Source organism: Carassius gibelio, chromosome A12 (genome assembly GCF_023724105.1).
Source record: "Carassius gibelio isolate Cgi1373 ecotype wild population from Czech Republic chromosome A12, carGib1.2-hapl.c, whole genome shotgun sequence".
NCBI classification, from domain to species: Eukaryota; Metazoa; Chordata; class Actinopteri; order Cypriniformes; family Cyprinidae; genus Carassius; species Carassius gibelio.
This window is the reverse complement of record NC_068382.1, coordinates 24,469,986-24,489,821: the sequence shown is the minus strand read 5'-3', so window position 1 is coordinate 24,489,821 and position 19,836 is coordinate 24,469,986. Positions and strand designations below refer to the sequence as shown.

At 44.3% G+C, this 19,836-nt stretch overlaps 1 long non-coding RNA gene across 1 annotated transcript; it reads left to right on the top strand.

The window, feature by feature from the left end:
• Positions 1 to 396: 396 nt before the first annotated feature.
• Positions 397 to 2,244, top strand: LOC128025530 (uncharacterized). Its single transcript, XR_008186173.1, has 3 exons — positions 397 to 464; positions 609 to 680; positions 2,157 to 2,244. It is a non-coding gene; the product is annotated as an uncharacterized LOC128025530 (long non-coding RNA).
• Positions 2,245 to 19,836: the final 17,592 nt, after the last annotated feature.

The following is a 19,836-nucleotide window of genomic DNA, read 5'->3' as shown; positions in this document are numbered from 1 at the left end:
AACAGACACCACAACACCAGAAAGCACTACTACTGGTATCACAACAACAGAAAGCACCACAACCGAGACCACAACAGACACTACAACACCAGAAAGCACCACTACAGGTACTAGAACAACAGAAAGCACAACAACAGAGACCACAACAGAGACCATAACAGACACAACAACACCAGAAAGTACCACTACAGGTACCACAAGAACAGAAAGCACCACAACCGAGACCACAACAGACAATACAACACCAGAAAACACCACTACAGGTACTACAACAACAGAAAGCACAACAACAGAGACCACTACAGACACTACAACACCAGAAAGCACCACTACTGGTGCCACAACTGTAGAGACTACAACAGAAACTACAACAATAGAAAGCACCACCACAGGTACCACAACAACAGAAAGCAGCACAACCGAGGCCACAACAGACACCACAACACCAGAAAGCACTACTACTGGTATCACAACATCAGAAAGCACCACAACTGAGACCACAACAGACACTACAACACCAGAAAGCACCACTACAGGAACTAAAACAACAGAAAGCACAACAACAGAGACCACAACAGACACAACAACACCAGAAAGTACCACTACAGGTACCACAACAACAGAAAGCACCACAACCGAGACCACAACAGACACTACAACACCAGAAAGCACCACTACAGGTACTACAACAACAGAAAGCACCACAACAGAGACCACTATAGACACTACAACAATAGAAAGCACCACTACTGGTGTGACAACTGTCGAGACTACAACAGAAACTACAACAAGAGAAAGCACCAGCACAGGTACCACAACAACAGAAAGCACCACAACCGAGGCCACAACAGACACCACAACACCAGAAAGCACTACTACTGGTATCACAACAACAGAAAGCACCACAACCGAGACCACAACAGACACTACAAAACCAGAAAGCACCACTACAGGTACTACAACAACAGAAAGCACAACAACAGAGACCACAACAGACACAACAACACCAGAAAGTACCACTACAGGTACCACAACAGTCGAGACTACAATAGACAGTACAACAATAGAAATCACCACCACAGGTACCACAACAACAGAAAGCACTACTACTGGTATCACAACAACAGAAAGCACCACAACCGAGACCACAACAGACACCACAACACCAGAAAGCACTACTACTGGTATCACAACAACCGAAAGCACCACAACCGAGACCACAACAGACACTACAACACCAGAAAGCACCACTACAGGTACCACAACACCCGAGACTACAACAGACACTACAACGATTGAAAGCACCACTACAGGTTCATCAACAGCCGAAACCACAACAGACACTACGACAACAGAAAGCACCACCACAGGTACCACAACAACAGAAAGCGCCACAACCGAGACCACAACAGACACTACAACACCAGATAGCACCACTACAGGTACTACAACAACAGAAAGCACAACAACAGAGACCACAACAGAGACCACAAAAGACACTACGACACAAGAAAGGACCACTACTGGTGCCACAACTGTCAAGACTACAACAGACACCACAACTCCAGAAAGCACTACTACTGGTATCACAACAACAGAAAGCACCACAATCGAGACCACAACAGACACTACAACACCAGAAAGCACCACTACAGGTACTACAACAACAGATAGCACAACAACAGAGACAACAACAGAGACTATAACAGACACAACAACACGAGAAAGTACCACTACAGGTACCACAACAAAGGAAAGCACCACAACCGAGACCACAACAGACACTACAACACCAGAAAGCACCACTACAGGTACTACAACAACAGAAAGCACAACAACAGAGACCACTACAGACACTACAACACCAGAAAGCACCACTACAGGTACTACAACAACAGACAGCACAACAACAGAAACCACTACAGACACTACAACACCAGAAAGCACCACTACTGGTGCCACAACTGTCGAGACTAAAACAGAAACTACAACAATAGAAAGCACCACCACAGGTACCACAACAACAGAAATCAGCACAACCGAGGTCACAACAGACACCACAACACCAGAAAGCACTACAACTGGTATCACAACAACAGAAAGCACCACAACCGAGACCACAACACACACTACAACACCAGAAAGCACCACTACAGGTACTACAACAACAGAAAGCACAACAACAGAGACCACAACAGACACAACAACACCAGAAAGTACCACTACAGGTACCACAACAACAGAAAGCACCACAACCGAGACCACAAAAGACACTACAACACCAGAAAGCACCACTACAGGTACTACAACAACAGAAAGCACAACAACAGAGACTACAACAGACACAACAACACCAGAAAGTACCACTTCAGGTACCACAACAGTTGAGACTACAATAGACAGTACAACAATAGAAATCACCACCACAGGTACCACAACAACAGAAAGCAGCACGACCGAGGCCACAACAGACACCACAACTCCAGAAAGCACTACTACTGGTATCACAACAACAGAAAGCACCACAACCGAGACCACAACAGACACCACAACACCAGAAAGCACTACTACTGGTATCACAACAACAGAAAGCACCACAACCAAGACCACAACTGACACTACAACACCAGAAAGCACCACTACTGGTGCCACAACTGTCAAGACTACAACAGGTACCACAACGGCTGAGACCACAACCGAGACCACAACAGACACTACAACACCAGAAAGTACCACTACAGGTACCACAACACCCGAGACTACAACTGACACTACAACAACAGAAAGCACAACCACAGGTACCACAACAACAGAAAGCACCACAACCGAGACCACAACAGACACTACAACACAAGAAAGCACCACTACAGGTACTACAACAACAGAAAGCACAACAACAGAGACCACAACAGACACAACAACACCAGACAGTACCACTACAGGTACCACAACAGCTGAGACCACAACAGACACTACTACAACAGAAAGCACCACCACAGGTGCCACAACAACAGAAAGCACCACTAAAGATACCACAACACCTGAGACTACAACAGACACTTCAACAATAGAAATCACCACCACAGCTACCACAACAGCAGAAAGCACCACAACCGAGACCACAACAGACACTACAACACCAGAAAGCACCACTACACGTCTTACAATATTCGAGACTACAACAGAAACTACAACAACAGAAAGCACACCAACCAAAACCACAACAGACACTACAACATCAGAAAGCACCACTACAGGTACCACAACGGCTGAGACCACACCGGAGACTACAACAGACACTACAACGATAGAAAGCACCACTACAGGTTCTACAACAGCCGAAACCACAACAGACACTACGACAACACATAGCACAACCACAGGTACCACAACAACAGAAAGCACCACAACCGAGACCACAACAGACACTACAACATCAGAAAGCACCAGTACAGGTACTACAACAACAGAAAGCACAACAACAGAGACCACTACAGACACTACAACACCAGAAAGCACCACTACTGGTGCCACAACTGTCGAGACTACAACAGAAACTACAACAATAGAAAGCACCACCACAGGTACCACAACAACAGAAAGCAGCACAACCGAGGCCACAACAGACACCACAACACCAAAAAGCACTACTACTGGTATCACAACAACAGAAAGCACCACAATTGAGACCACAACAGACACTACAACACCAGAAAGCACCACTACAGGTACTACAACACCAGAAAGCACAACAACAGAGACCACAACAGAGACCACAACAGACACAACAACACCAGAAAGCGCCACTACAGGTACTACAACAACAGAAAGCACAACAACAGAGACCACTACAGACACTACAACACCAGAAAGCACCACTACTGGTGCCACAACTGTCAAGACTACAACAGAAACTACAACAATAGAAAGCACCACCAAAGGTACCACAACAACAGAAAGCAGCACAACCGAGGCCACAACAGACACTACAACACCAGAAAGCACTACTACTGGTATAACAACAACAGAGAGCACCACAACCGAGACCACAACAGACACTACAACACCAGAAAGCACCACTACAGGTACTACAACAATAGAAAGCACAACAACAGAGACCACAACAGAGACCACAACAGACACAGCAACACCAGAAATTACCACTACAGGTACTACAACAACAGTAAGCACAACAACAGAGACCACAACAGACACAACAACACCAGAAAGTACCACTACAGGTACCACAACAGTGGAAACTACAATAGACAGTACAACAAAAGAAATCACCACCACAGGTACCACAACGGCTGAGACCACAACCGAGACCACAACAGACACTACAACACCAGAAAGCACCACTACAGGTACTACAACAATAGAAAGCACAACAACAGAGACCACAACAGACACTACAACACCAGAAAGCACCACTACAGGTACTACAACAATAGAAAGCACAACAACAGAGACCACAACAGACACTACAACACCAGAAAGCACCACTACTGGTGCCACAACTGTCGAGACTACAACAGAAACTACAACAATAGAAATCACTACCACAGGTACCACAATGGCTGAGACCACAACCGAGACCACAACAGACACTACAACACCAGAAAGTACCACTACAGGTACCACAACACCTGAGACTACAACAGACACTACAACGATAGAAAGCACCACTACAGGTTCTACAACAGCCGAAACCACAACAGACACTACGACAACAGAAAGCACAACCACAGGTACCACAACAACAGAAAGCACCACAACCGAGACCACAACAGACACTACAACACCAGAAAGCACCACTACAGGTACTACAACAACAGAAAGCACAACCACAGGTACCACAACAACAGAAAGCACCACAACCGAGACCACAACAGACACTACAACACCAGAAAGTACCACTACAGGTACCACAACAGCTGAGACCACAATAGACACTACTACAACAGAAAGCACCACCACAGGTGCCACAACAACAGAAAACACCACTAAAGATACCACAACATCCGAGACTACAACAGACACTACAACAATAGAAATCATCACCACAGCTACCACAACAACAGACACTACAACAACAGAAAGCACACCAACCGAAATCACAACAGACACTACAACATCAGAAAGCACCACTACAGGTACCACAACTGCTGAGACCACAACAGACACTACAACATCAGAAAGCACCACCACAAGTACCACAACGGCTGAGACAACAACCGAGACCACAACAGACACTACAACACCAGAAAGTACCACTACAGGTACCACAATACCCGAGACTACAACAGACACTACAACATCAGAAAGCACCACTACAGGTACCACAACTGCTGAGACCACAACAGACACAACAACACCAGAAAGTACCACTACAGGTACCACAACACCCGAGACTACAAGAGACACTACAACGATTGAAAGCACCACTACAGGATCAACAACAGCCGAAACCACAACAGACACTACGACAACAGAAAGCACCACAACAGGTACTACAACAACAGAAAGCACAACAACAGAGACCACAACAGACACTACAACACCAGAAAGCACCACTACTGGTGTCACAACTGTCGAGACTACAACAGAAACTACAACAATAGAAATCACCACCACAGGTACCACAAAGGCTGAGACCACAACCGAGATCACAACAGACACTACAACACCAGAAAGTACCACTACAGGTACCACAACACCTGACACTACAACAGACACTACAACGATAGAAAGCACCACTACAGGTTCTACAACAGCCGAAACCACAACAGACACTACGACAACAGAAAGCACAACCACAGGTCCCACAACAACAGAAAGCACCACAACCGAGACCACAACAGACACTACAACACCAGAAAGCACCACTACAGGTACTACAACAACAGAAAGCACAACAACAGAGACCACAACAGACACAACAACACCAGAAAGTACCACTACAGGTACCACAACAGCTGAGACCACAATAGACACTACTACAACAGAAAGCACCACCACAGGTGCCACAACAACAGAAAGCACCACTAAAGATACCACAACACCCGAGACTACAACAGACACTACAACAATAGAAATCACCACCACAGGTACCACAACTGCTGAGACCACAACAGACACTACAACAATAGAAATCACCACCACAAGTACCACAACGTCTGAGACAACAACCGAGACCACAACAGACACTACAACACCAGAAAGTACCACTACAGGTACCACAAAAGTCGAGACTACAATAGACAGTACAACAATAGAAATCACCACCACAGGTACCACAACGGCTGAGACCACAACAGACACTACAACACCAGAAAGTACCACTACAGGTACCACAACACCCGAGACTACAAGAGACACTACAACGATTGAAAGCACCACTACAGGGTCAACAACAGCCGAAACCACAACAGACACTACGACAACAGAAAGCACCACAACAGGTACCACAACAACAGAAAGCACCACAACCGAGACCACAGCAGACACAACAACACCAGAAAGTACCACTACAGGTACCACAACAGTTGACACAACAATAGATACTACAACAACAGAAAGCACCACGACCGAGGCCACTACAGACACTACAACACCAGAAAGCACAACTACTGGTGCCACAACTGTCGAGACTACAAAAATAGAAAGCACCACCACAGGTAAAACAACAACAGAAAGCAGCACAACTGAGATCACAACAGACACCACAACACCAGAAAGCACTAATACTGGTATCACAACAACAGAAAGCACCACAACCGAGACCACAACAGACACTACAACACCAGAAAGCACCACTACAGGTACTACAACAACAGAAAGCAGAACAACAGAGACCACAACAGACACAACAACACCAGAAAGTACCACTACAGGTACCACAACACCCGAGACTACAACAGACACTACAACGATTGAAAGCACCAATACAGGTTCATCAACAGCCGAAACCACAACAGACACTACGACAACAGAAAGCACCACCACAGGTACCACAACAACAGAAAGCACCACAACCGAGACCACAGCAGACACTACAACACCAGATAGCACCACTACAGGTACTACAACAACAGAGACGACAACAGAAACAACAACACCAGAAAGTACCACTACAGGTACCACAACAGTTGAGACAACAATAGATACTACAACAACAGAAAGCACCACGACCGAGGCCACTACAGAAACTGCAACACCAGATAGCACCACTACAAGTACTACAACAACAGAAAGCACAACAACAGAGACCACAAAAGACACTAAAACACCAGAAAGCACCACTACAGGTACTACAACAACAGAAAGCACCACAACCGAGACCACAACAGACACTACAACACCAGAAAGCACCACTACAGGTACTACAACAACAGAAAGCACAACAACAGAGACCACAACAGACACAACAACACCAGAAATCACCACCACAGGTACCACAACACCCGAGACTACAACAGACACTACAACGATTGAAAGCACCACTACAGGTTCAACAACAGCCGAAACCACAACAGACACTACGACAACAGAAAGCACCACAACAGGTACCACAACAACAGAAAGCGCCACAACCGAGACCACAGCAGACACTACAACACCAGAAAGTATCACTACAGGTACCACAACAGTTGACACAACAATAGATACTACAACAACAGAAAGCACCACGACCGATGCCACTACAGACACTACAACACCAGAAAGCACCACTACTGGGGCCACAACTGTCGAGAGTACAACAGAAACTACAACAATAGAAAGCACCACCACAGGTAAAACAACAACAGAAAGCAGCACAACTGAGACCACAACAGACACAACAACACCAGAAAGCACTACTACTGGTATCACAACAACAGAAAGCACAACAACCGAGACCACAACAGACACTACAACACCAGAAAGTACCACTACAGGTACCACAACACCCGAGACTACAACAGACATTACAACGATTGAAAGCACCACTACAGGTTCAACAACAGCCGAAACCACAACAGACACTACGACAACAGAAAGCACCACCACAGGTACCACAACAACAGAAAGCACCACAACCGAGACCACAACAGACACTACAACACCAGATAGCACCACTACAGGTACTACAACAACAGAAAGCACAACATCAGAGACCACAACAGACTCAACAACACCAGAAAGTACCACTACAGGTACCACAACAGTTGAGACAACAATAGATACTACAACAACAGAAAGCACCACGACCGAGGCCACTACAGAAACTACAACACCAGATAGCACCACTACAGGTACTACAACAACAGAAAGCACAACAACAGAGACCACAACAGACACAACAACACCAGAAAGTACCACTACAGGTACCACAACACCCGAGACTACAACAGACACTACAACGATTGAAAGCACCACTACAGGTTCAACAACAGCCGAAACCACAACAGACACTACGACAACAGAAAGCACCACTACAGGTACCACAACAACAGAAAGCACCACAACCGAGACCACAACAGACACTACAACAACAGAAAGCACCACCACAGGTACCACAACAACAGAAAGCACCACAACCGAGACCACAACAGACACTACAACACCAGATAGCACCACTACAGGTACTACAACAACAGAAAGCACAACAACAGAGACCACAACAGACTCAACAACACCAGAAAGTACCACTACAGGTACCACAACAGTTGAGACAACAATAGATACTACAACAACAGAAAGCACCACGACCGAGGCCACTACAGAAACTACAACACCAGATAGCACCACTACAGGTACCACAACAACAGAAAGCACCACAACCGAGACCACAGCAGACACTACAACACCAGAAAGCACCACTACAGATACTACAACAACAGAAAGCACAACAACAGAGACCACAACAGACACAACAACACCAGAAAGTACCACTACAGGTACCACAACAGTTGACACAACAATAGATACTACAACAACAGAAAGCACCACGACCGATGCCACTACAGACACTACAACACCAGAAAGCACCACTACTGGGGCCACAACTGTCGAAAGTACAACAGAAACTACAACAATAGAAAGCACCACCACAGGTAAAACAACAACAGAAAGCAGCACAACTGAGACCACAACAGACACAACAACACCAGAAAGCACTACTACTGGTATCACAACAACAGAAAGCACCACAACCGAGACCACAACAGACACTACAACACCAGCAAGCACCACTACAGGTACTACAACAACAGAAAGCACAACAACAGAGACCACAACAGACACAACAACACCAGAAATCACCACCACAGGTACCACAACACCCGAGACTACAACAGACACTACAACGATTGAAAGCACCACTACAGGTTCAACAACAGCCGAAACCACAACAGACACTACGACAACAGAAAGCACCACAACAGGTACCACAACAACAGAAAGCGCCACAACCGAGACCACAGCAGACACTACAACACCAGAAAGTATCACTACAGTTACCACAACAGTTGACACAACAATAGATACTACAACAACAGAAAGCACCACGACCGATGCCACTACAGACACTACAACACCAGAAAGCACCACTACTGGGGCCACAACTGTCGAGAGTACAACAGAAACTACAACAATAGAAAGCACCACCACAGGTAAAACAACAACAGAAAGCAGCACAACTGAGACCACAACAGACACAACAACACCAGAAAGCACTACTACTGGTATCACAACAACAGAAAGCACAACAACCGAGACCACAACAGACACTACAACACCAGAAAGTACCACTACAGGTACCACAACACCCGAGACTACAACAGACATTACAACGATTGAAAGCACCACTACAGGTTCAACAACAGCCGAAACCACAACAGACACTACGACAACAGAAAGCACCACCACAGGTACCACAACAACAGAAAGCACCACAACCGAGACCACAACAGACACTACAACACCAGATAGCACCACTACAGGTACTACAACAACAGAAAGCACAACATCAGAGACCACAACAGACTCAACAACACCAGAAAGTACCACTACAGGTACCACAACAGTTGAGACAACAATAGATACTACAACAACAGAAAGCACCACGACCGAGGCCACTACAGAAACTACAACACCAGATAGCACCACTACAGGTACTACAACAACAGAAAGCACAACAACAGAGACCACAACAGACACAACAACACCAGAAAGTACCACTACAGGTACCACAACACCCGAGACTACAATAGACACTACAACGATTGAAAGCACCACTACAGGTTCAACAACAGCCGAAACCACAACAGACACTACGACAACAGAAAGCACCACTACAGGTACCACAACAACAGAAAGCACCACAACCGAGACCACAACAGACACTACAACAACAGAAAGCACCACCACAGGTACCACAACAACAGAAAGCACCACAACCGAGACCACAACAGACACTACAACACCAGATAGCACCACTACAGTTACTACAACAACAGAAAGCACAACAACAGAGACCACAACAGACTCAACAACACCAGAAAGTACCACTACAGGTACCACAACAGTTGAGACAACAATAGATACTACAACAACAGAAAGCACCACGACCGAGGCCACTACAGAAACTACAACACCAGATAGCACCACTACAGGTACTACAACAACAGAAAGCACAACAACAGAGACCACAACAGACACAACAACACCAGAAAGTACCACTACAGGTACCACAACACCCGAGACTACAACAGACACTACAACGATTGAAAGCACCACTACAGGTTCAACAACAGCCGAAACCACAACAGACACTACGACAACCGAAAGCACCACTACAGGTACCACAACAACAGAAAGCACCACAACCGAGACCACAGCAGACACTACAACACCAGAAAGCACCACTACAGATACTACAACAACAGAGAGCACAACAACAGAGACCACAACAGACACAACAACACCAGAAAGTACCACTACAGGTACCACAACAGTTGACACAACAATAGATACTACAACAACAGAAAGCACCACGACCGATGCCACTACAGACACTACAACACCAGAAAGCACCACTACTGGGGCCACAACTGTCGAAAGTACAACAGAAACTACAACAATAGAAAGCACCACCACAGGTAAAACAACAACAGAAAGCAGCACAACTGAGACCACAACAGATACAACAACACCAGAAAGGACTACTACTGGTATCACAACAACAGAAAGCACCACAACCGAGACCACAACAGACACTACAACACCAGAAAGCACCACTACAGGTACTACAACAACAGAAAGCACAACAACAGAGACCACAACAGACACAACAACACCAGAAAGTACCACTACAGGTACCACAACACCCGAGACTACAACAGACATTACAACGATTGAAAGCACCACTACAGGTTCAACAACAGCCGAAACCACAACAGACACTACAACACCAGAAAGCACCACCACAGGTACCACAACAACAGAAAGCACCACAACCGAGACCACAGCAGACACTACAACACCAGATAGCACCACTACAGGTACTACAACAACAGAAAGCACAACAACAGAGACCACAACAGACAAAACAACACCAGAAAGTACCACTACAGGTACCACAACAGTTGAGACAACAATAGATACTACAACAACAGAAAGCACTACGACCGAGGCCACTACAGACACTACAACACCAGAAAGCACCACTACTGGTGTCACAACTGTCGAGACTACAACAGAAACTACAACAATAGAAAGCACCACCACAGGTACCACAACAACAGAAAGCAGCACAACTGAGGCCACAACAGACACCACAACACCAGAAAGCACTACTACTGGTATCACAACAACAGAAAGCACAACAACAGAGACCACAACTGACACAACAACACCAGAAAGTACCACTACAGGTACCACAACAGTCGAGACTACAACAGACACTACAACGATTGAAAGCATCACTACAGGTTCAACAACAGCCGAAACCACAACAGACACTACGACAACAGAAAGCACAACCACAGGTACCACAACAACAGAAAGCACCACAACCGAGACCACAACAGAGACTACAACATCAGAAAGCACCAGTACAGGTACTACAACAACAGAAAGCACAACAACAGAGACAACAGCAGACACTACAACACCAGATAGCACCACTACAGGTACTACAACAACAGAAAGCACAACAACAGAGACCACAACAGACACAACAACACCAGTAAGTACCACTACAGGTACCACAACAGTTGAGACAACAATAGATACTACAACAACAGAAAGCACCACGACCGAGGCCACTACAGACACTACCACACCAGAAAGCACCACTACTGGTGCCACAACTGTCGAGACTACAACAGAAACTACAACAATAGAAAGCACCACCACAGGTACCACAACAACAAAAAGCAGCACAACTGAGGCCACAACAGACACCACAACACCAGAAAGCACTACTAATGGTATCACAACAACAGAAAGCACCACAACAAAGACCACAACAGACACTACAACACCAGAAAGCACCACTACAGGTACTACAACAACAGAAAGCACAACAACAGAGACCACAACAGACACAACAACACCAGAAAGTACCACTACAGGTACCACAACACCCGAGACTACAACAGACACTACAACGATAGAAAGCACCACTAGAGGTTCTACAACAGCCGAAACCACAACAGACACTACAACAACAGAAAGCACCACTACAGGCACTACAACAACAGAAAGCACAACAACAGAGACCACAACAGACACAACATCACCAGAAAGTACCTCTACAGTTACCACAACAACTGAGACCACAATAGACACTTCAACAACAGAAAGCACAACAACGGAGACCACAACAGACACTACAACACCAGAAAGTACCACTACAGGTACCACAACAGTTGAGACGACAATAGATACTACAACAACAGAAAGCACCACAACGGGTACCACAACTCCAGAAAGCACAACAACTGAGACAACAACAGAAATTACCACAAAAGGTTGATAGTTTTAAAATCTTTTAAAAACTTTTTCTGTATGAAGTGGCTGTAGATAAATTTCAAATAAGGTCCATATTTAAAGAATTGCCATTAAGCAATAAATGCATGTTAGGTCATCGTGAGGTAATAAATATATTGTAAATAAATAATATATATATAAAACAGTGCACTCTGAAAAATATTTTTTTATTAAAAATAAGTAAATAAATAATGTATCAGTGGAAATTGTATCCATCCCATAAAGCTTTTTGCAAGTATTTTTGTTATTTTAAATACGTAATCTCATAATTTGTTAAATCTACCTTCTGTAACCATGTGTGAAAATTTTGCTGCATATTGAATAAATAATAATAAGAATAATATTAAAACAAATTAAGTCTTCTGTACATTATACTGATCAAATTTTGATAATGGAATCAAGAAGAATCATATACCCACAGCAAAAATTGGAAGTGTTCAGGAGAGCTAATGAACAGAAACTTTTGCAAACTGTTTCCCAGTGCTATTTCTTTCTTGAGCCTGGCTATATCGCATGTTGTTTAAATGACGTTGTTATTAATTAATATAGTTAACGACTCTCTGAAAACAGTAAGTTTCTCAAATGCTTTCAATTTTACAACCATCAATCATGGGGGAAAAAAAAACCCTGAAATGTTTTCTCTGTAATAGTCTCAGACAAATTTCTACTTTATCATTTTCAAGTATGTAAAACAAATTTAAGTAGTACATAATTTGAAATAAAAACTAAATATGAAAAATACATCAGTCTTAATCCTCTTTGACCTAAGTGAAGCATTTGTCTCATGATCATTTTATTTTGCTTAACTTAATTTTGCTTAATTTTCTGGAAATTGGTCTCTCTGTTAATATTCTAAATTGGTTCAAGACGTATTTCAGAAGGGTAATATTTTATTTATATAGGTGACTATGAATCATAGTTCTGTGAAAAAAATATATGGTGTTCCTAAAGATTAAATTTTTTGGGTTACTTTTGCTTTCATTGTAAATTATATTTCTTGTAAGTATAACTCAGAAACATGGAATGAATTAACAATTTAATGTCAATGATATACAATTATACATTTCAGAGGATTTCAGAGACACTGTTGCATGAAGATAAAAGTGAAACTCTTATTGAGGGCACTGAGCATGAAAGAGGAAGGATGGATTATACTCCATTAATCTACAAACTATGATACAAGGAAAGAACCTATGTGTGATTATGGACTATGACTTGAGTTTTAAATCTCACATTAATCAAGTGACAAAAACATATTATTTTTACTCATCAAGTTTACTGTAGTGCTATGTGTACAGTCTCATAGCTTAGCTAAAATTGATACAAAATGTGGCTGTCAAAACACTGACTAAATCAAGAAGGAGAGACCACATTAATAGTTTTAATAAAATTACACTAGTCTTTATTATTATTATTATTATTATTATTATTATTATTACTATTATTATTATTTGTACTGATACCAGTATTCATTGTTGTGCGAGGTTGCAGAGTCAATGTTGAAAGTTTTGAAATTTGTTTGTAGGTTTTTTTTGTTGTTGTTGTTTTTATTTATTATTATTATTTATTGTTCTACAGGTTCAACAACAGCCGAAACCACAACAGACACTACGACAACAGAAAGCACCACAACAGGTACCACAACAACGGAAAGTACCACAACCGAGACCACAGCAGACACTACAACACCAGAAAGCACCACTACAGGTACTACAACACCCAAGACTACAACAGACACTACAACGATTGAAAGCACCACTACAGGTTCAACAACAGCCGAAACCACAACAGACACTACGACAACAGAAAGCACCACTACAGGTACCACAACAACAGAAAGCACCACAACCGAGACCACAACAGACACAACAACACCAGAAAGTACCACTACAGGTACCACAACAGTTGACACAACAATAGATACTCAAACAACAGAAAGCACCACGACCGAGGCCACTACAGACACTACAACACCAGAAAGCACCACTACTGGGGCCACAACTGTCGAGACTACAACAGAAACTACAACAACAGAAAGCACCTCCACAGGTAAAACAACAACAGAAAGCAGCACAACTGAGACCACAACAGACACCACAACACCAGAAAGCACTACTACTGGTATCACAACAAAAGAAAGCACCACAACCGAGACCACAACAGACACTACAACACCAGAAAGCACCACTACAGGTACTACAACAACAGAAAGCACAACAACAGAGACCACAACAGACACAACAACACCAGAAAGTACCACTACAGGTACCACAACACCCGAGACTACAACAGACACTACAACGATTGAAAGCACCACTACAGGTTCAACAACAGCCGAAACCACAACAGACACTACGACAACAGAAAGCACCACCACAGGTACCACAACAACAGAAAGCACCACAACCGAGACCACAGCAGACACTACAACACCAGATAGCACCACTACAGGTACTACAACAACAACAGAAAGCACAACAACAGAGACCACAACAGACACAACAACACCAGAAAGTACCACTACAGGTATCACAACAGTTGAGACAACAATAGATACTACAACAACAGAAAGCACCACGACCGAGGCCACTACAGACACTACAACACCAGAAAGCACCACTACTGGTGCCACAACTGTCGAGACTACAACAGAAACTACAACAATAGAAAGCACCACCACAGGTACCACAACAACAGAAAGCACCACAACCGAGACCACAGCAGACACTACAACACCAGAAAGCACCACTACAAGTACTACAACAACAGAAAGCACAACAACAGAGACCACAACAGACACAACAACACCAGAAAGCAGCACAACTGAGACCTCAACAGACACCACAACACCAGAAAGCACTACTACTGGTATCACAACAACAGAAAGCACCACAACCGAGACCACAACAGACACTACAACACCAGAAAGCACCACTACAGGTACTACAACAACAGAAAGCACAACAACAGAGACCACAACAGACACAACAACACCAGAAAGTACCACTACAGGTACCACAACACCCGAGACTACAACACACACTACAACGATTGAAAGCACCACTACAGGCTCAACAACAGCCGAAACCACAACAGACACTACGACAACAGAAAGCACCACCACAGGTACCACAACAACAGAAAGCACCACAACCGAGACCACAGCAGACACTACAACACCAGATAGCACCACTACAGGTACTACAACAACAACAGAAATCACAACAACAGAGACCACAACAGACACAACAACACCAGAAAGTACCACTACAGGTACCACAACAGTTGAGACAACAATAGATACTACAACAACAGAAAGCACCACGACCGAGGCCACTACAGACACTACAACACCAGAAAGCACCACTACTGGTGCCACAACTGTCGAGACTACAACAGAAACTACAACAATAGAAAGCACCACCACAGGTACCACAACAACAGAAAGCAGCACAACTGAGGCCACAACAGACACTACGACAACAGAAAGCACCACAACAGGTACCACAACAACAGAAAGCACCACAATCGAGACCACAGCAGACACTACAACACCAGTAAGCACCACTACAGGTACTACAACAACAGAAAGCACAACAACAGAGACCACAACAGACACAACAACACCAGAAATTACCACTACAGGTACCACAACAGTTGACACAACAATAGATACTACAACAACAGAAAGCACCACGACCGAGGCCACTACAGACACTACAACACCAGAAAGCACCACTACTGGGGCCACAACTGTCGAGACTACAACAGAAACTACAACAACAGAAAGCACCACCACAGACAAAACAACAACAGAAAGCAGCACAACTGAGACCACAACAGACATCACAACACCAGAAAGCACTACTACTGGTATCACAACAACAGAAAGCACAACAAGAGAGACCACAACAGACACAACAACACCAGAAAGTACCACTACAGGTACCACAACACCCGAGACTACAACAGACACTACAACTATTGAAAGCACCACTACAGGTTCAACAACAGCCGAAACCACAACAGACATTACGACAACAGAAAGCACCACCACAGGTACCACAACAACAGAAAGCACCACAACCGAGACCACAGCAGACACTACAACACCAGATAGCACCACTACAGGTACTACAACAACAACAGAAAGCACAACAACAGAGACCACAACAGACACAACAACACCAGAAAGTACCACTACAGGTACCACAACAGTTGAGACAACAATAGATACTACAACAACAGAAAGCACCACGACCGAGGCCACAACAGACACCACAACACCAGGAAGCACTACTACTGGTATCACAACAACAGAAAGCACAACAACAGAGACCACAACCGACACAACAACACCAGACAGCACCACTACAGGTACTACAACAACAGAAAGCACAACAACAGAGACCACAACAGACACAACAACACCAGAAAGTACCACTACAGGTACCACAACACCCGAGACTACAACAGACACTACAACGATAGAAAGCACCACTACAGGTTCTACAACAGCCGAAACCACAACTGACACTACGACAACAGAAAGCACCACTACAGGTACTACAACAACAGAAAGCACAACAACAGAGACCACAACAGACACAACAACACCAGAAAGTACCTCTACAGGTACCACAACAGCTGAGACCACAATAGATACTTCAACAACAGAAAGCACAACAACCGAGACCACAACAGACACTACAACACCAGAAAGTTCCACTACAGGTACCACAACAGTTGAGACGACAATAGATACTACAACAACAGAAAGCACCACGACCGAGTCCACTACAGACACTACAACACCAGAAAGCACCACTACTGGTGCCACAACTGTCGAGACTACAACAGAAACTACAACAATAGAAAGCACCACCACAGATACCAAAACAACAGAAAGCAGCACAACCGAGGCCACAACAGAAACCACAACACCAGAAAGCACTACTACTGGTATCACAACAACAGAAAGCACCACATCCGAGACCACAACAGACACTACAACAACAGAAATTACCACCACAGGTACCACAACAACAGAAAGCACCACAACCGAGACCACAGCAGACACTACAACACCAGATAGCACCACTACAGGTACTACAACAACAACAGAAATCACAACAACAGAGACCACAACAGACACAACAACACCAGAAAGTACCACTACAGGTACCACAACAGTTGAGACAACAATAGATACTACAACAACAGAAAGCACCACGACCGAGGCCACTACAGACACTACAACACCAGAAAGCACCACTACTGGTGCCACAACTGTCGAGACTACAACAGAAACTACAACAATAGAAAGCACCACCACAGGTACCACAACAACAGAAAGCAGCACAACTGAGGCCACAACAGACACTACGACAACAGAAAGCACCACAACAGGTACCACAACAACAGAAAGCACCACAATCGAGACCACAGCAGACACTACAACACCAGTAAGCACCACTACAGGTACTACAACAACAGAAAGCACAACAACAGAGACCACAACAGACACAACAACACCAGAAATTACCACTACAGGTACCACAACAGTTGACACAACAATAGATACTACAACAACAGAAAGCACCACGACCGAGGCCACTACAGACACTACAACACCAGAAAGCACCACTACTGGGGCCACAACTGTCGAGACTACAACAGAAACTACAACAACAGAAAGCACCACCACAGACAAAACAACAACAGAAAGCAGCACAACTGAGACCACAACAGACATCACAACACCAGAAAGCACTACTACTGGTATCACAACAACAGAAAGCACAACAAGAGAGACCACAACAGACACAACAACACCAGAAAGTACCACTACAGGTACCACAACACCCGAGACTACAACAGACACTACAACTATTGAAAGCACCACTACAGGTTCAACAACAGCCGAAACCACAACAGACATTACGACAACAGAAAGCACCACCACAGGTACCACAACAACAGAAAGCACCACAACCGAGACCACAGCAGACACTACAACACCAGATAGCACCACTACAGGTACTACAACAACAACAGAAAGCACAACAACAGAGACCACAACAGACACAACAACACCAGAAAGTACCACTACAGGTACCACAACAGTTGAGACAACAATAGATACTACAACAACAGAAAGCACCACGACCGAGGCCACAACAGACACCACAACACCAGGAAGCACTACTACTGGTATCACAACAACAGAAAGCACAACAACAGAGACCACAACCGACACAACAACACCAGACAGCACCACTACAGGTACTACAACAACAGAAAGCACAACAACAGAGACCACAACAGACACAACAACACCAGAAAGTACCACTACAGGTACCACAACACCCGAGACTACAACAGACACTACAACGATAGAAAGCACCACTACAGGTTCTACAACAGCCGAAACCACAACTGACACTACGACAACAGAAAGCACCACTACAGGTACTACAACAACAGAAAGCACAACAACAGAGACCACAACAGACACAACAACACCAGAAAGTACCTCTACAGGTACCACAACAGCTGAGACCACAATAGATACTTCAACAACAGAAAGCACAACAACCGAGACCACAACAGACACTACAACACCAGAAAGTTCCACTACAGGTACCACAACAGTTGAGACGACAATAGATACTACAACAACAGAAAGCACCACGACCGAGTCCACTACAGACACTACAACACCAGAAAGCACCACTACTGGTGCCACAACTGTCGAGACTACAACAGAAACTACAACAATAGAAAGCACCACCACAG